This window comes from Anser cygnoides, chromosome 4 (assembly GCF_040182565.1).
Source record: "Anser cygnoides isolate HZ-2024a breed goose chromosome 4, Taihu_goose_T2T_genome, whole genome shotgun sequence".
NCBI lineage: Eukaryota > Metazoa > Chordata > Aves > Anseriformes > Anatidae > Anser > Anser cygnoides.
This window is the reverse complement of record NC_089876.1, coordinates 81004486-81007908: the sequence shown is the minus strand read 5'-3', so window position 1 is coordinate 81007908 and position 3423 is coordinate 81004486.

Below are 3423 nucleotides of genomic sequence, written 5' to 3'. Positions count from 1 at the left end.
AACCCTAACCCTAACCCTAACCCTAACCCTAACCCTAACCCTAACCCTAACCCCTAACCCTAACCCTAACCCTAACCCTAACCCTAACCCTAACCCTAACCCTAACCCTAACCCTAACCCTAACCCTAACCCTAACCCTAACCCTAACCCTAACCCTAACCCTAACCCTAACCCTAACCCTAACCCTAACCCTAACCCTAACCCTAACCCTAACCCCTAACCTAACCCTAACCCTAACCCTAACCCTAACCCTAACCCTAACCCTAACCCTAACCCTAACCCTAACCCTAACCCTAACCCTAACCCTAACCCTAACCCTAACCCTAACCCTAACCCTAACCCCCTAACCCTAACCCTAACCCTAACCCTAACCCTAACCCTAACCCTAACCCTAACCCTAACCCTAACCCTAACCCTAACCCTAACCCTAACCCTAACCCTAACCCTAACCCTAACCCTAACCCTAACCCTAACCCTAACCCTAACCCTAACCCTAACCCTAACCCTAACCCTAACCCTAACCCTAACCCTAACCCTAACCCTAACCCTAACCCTAACCCTAACCCTAACCCTAACCCTAACCCTAACCCTAACCCTAACCCTAACCCTAACCCTAACCCTAACCCTAACCCTAACCCTAACCCTAACCCTAACCCTAACCCTAACCCTAACCCTAACCCTAACCCTAACCCTAACCCTAACCCTAACCCTAACCCTAACCCTAACCCCCTAACCCTAACCCTAACCCTAACCCTAACCCTAACCCTAACCCTAACCCTAACCCTAACCCTAACCCTAACCCTAACCCTAACCCTAACCCTAACCCTAACCCTAACCCTAACCCTAACCCTAACCCTAACCCTAACCCTAACCCTAACCCTAACCCTAACCCTAACCCTAACCCTAACCCTAACCCTAACCCTAACCCTAACCCTAACCCTAACCCTAACCCTAACCCTAACCCTAACCCTAACCCTAACCCTAACCCTAACCCTAACCCTAACCCTAACCCTAACCCTAACCCTAACCCTAACCCTAACCCTAACCCTAACCCTAACCCTAACCCTAACCCTAACCCTAACCCTAACCCTAACCCTAACCCTAACCCTAACCCTAACCCTAACCCTAACCCTAACCCTAACCCTAACCCTAACCCTAACCCTAACCCTAACCCTAACCCTAACCCTAACCCTAACCCTAACCCTAACCCTAACCCTAACCCTAACCCTAACCCTAACCCTAACCCTAACCCTAACCCTAACCCTAACCCTAACCCTAACCCTAACCCTAACCCTAACCCTAACCCTAACCCTAACCCTAACCCTAACCCTAACCCTAACCCTAACCCTAACCCTAACCCTAACCCTAACCCTAACCCTAACCCTAACCCTAACCCTAACCCTAACCCTAACCCTAACCCTAACCCTAACCCTAACCCTAACCCTAACCCTAACCCTAACCCTAACCCTAACCCTAACCCTAACCCTAACCCTAACCCTAACCCTAACCCTAACCCTAACCCTAACCCTAACCCTAACCCTAACCCTAACCCTAACCCTAACCCTAACCCTAACCCTAACCCTAACCCTAACCCTAACCCCCTAACCCTAACCCTAACCCTAACCCTAACCCTAACCCTAACCCTAACCCTAACCCTAACCCTAACCCTAACCCTAACCCTAACCCTAACCCTAACCCTAACCCTAACCCTAACCCTAACCCTAACCCTAACCCTAACCCTAACCCTAACCCTAACCCTAACCCTAACCCTAACCCTAACCCTAACCCTAACCCTAACCCTAACCCTAACCCTAACCCTAACCCTAACCCTAACCCTAACCCTAACCCTAACCCTAACCCTAACCCTAACCCTAACCCTAACCCTAACCCTAACCCTAACCCTAACCCTAACCCTAACCCTAACCCTAACCCTAACCCTAACCCTAACCCTAACCCTAACCCTAACCCTAACCCTAACCCTAACCCTAACCCTAACCCTAACCCTAACCCTAACCCTAACCCTAACCCTAACCCTAACCCTAACCCTAACCCTAACCCTAACCCTAACCCTAACCCTAACCCTAACCCTAACCCTAACCCTAACCCTAACCCTAACCCTAACCCTAACCCTAACCCCCTAACCCTAACCCTAACCCTAACCCTAACCCTAACCCTAACCCTAACCCTAACCCTAACCCTAACCCTAACCCTAACCCTAACCCTAACCCTAACCCTAACCCTAACCCTAACCCTAACCCTAACCCTAACCCTAACCCTAACCCTAACCCTAACCCTAACCCTAACCCTAACCCTAACCCTAACCCTAACCCTAACCCTAACCCTAACCCTAACCCTAACCCTAACCCTAACCCTAACCCTAACCCTAACCCTAACCCTAACCCTAACCCTAACCCTAACCCTAACCCTAACCCTAACCCTAACCCTAACCCTAACCCTAACCCTAACCCTAACCCTAACCCTAACCCTAACCCTAACCCTAACCCTAACCCTAACCCTAACCCTAACCCTAACCCTAACCCTAACCCTAACCCTAACCCTAACCCTAACCCTAACCCTAACCCTAACCCTAACCCTAACCCTAACCCTAACCCTAACCCTAACCCTAACCCTAACCCTAACCCTAACCCTAACCCTAACCCTAACCCTAACCCTAACCCTAACCCTAACCCTAACCCTAACCCTAACCCTAACCCTAACCCTAACCCTAACCCTAACCCTAACCCTAACCCTAACCCTAACCCTAACCCTAACCCTAACCCTAACCCTAACCCTAACCCTAACCCTAACCCTAACCCTAACCCTAACCCTAACCCTAACCCTAACCCTAACCCTAACCCTAACCCTAACCCTAACCCTAACCCTAACCCTAACCCTAACCCTAACCCTAACCCTAACCCTAACCCTAACCCTAACCCTAACCCTAACCCTAACCCTAACCCTAACCCTAACCCTAACCCTAACCCTAACCCTAACCCTAACCCTAACCCTAACCCTAACCCTAACCCTAACCCTAACCCTAACCCTAACCCTAACCCTAACCCTAACCCTAACCCTAACCCTAACCCTAACCCTAACCCTAACCCTAACCCTAACCCTAACCCTAACCCTAACCCTAACCCTAACCCTAACCCTAACCCTAACCCTAACCCTAACCCTAACCCTAACCCTAACCCTAACCCTAACCCTAACCCTAACCCTAACCCTAACCCTAACCCTAACCCTAACCCTAACCCTAACCCTAACCCTAACCCTAACCCTAACCCTAACCCTAACCCTAACCCTAACCCTAACCCTAACCCTAACCCTAACCCTAACCCTAACCCTAACCCTAACCCTAACCCTAACCCTAACCCTAACCCTAACCCTAACCCTAACCCTAACCCTAACCCTAACCCTAACCCT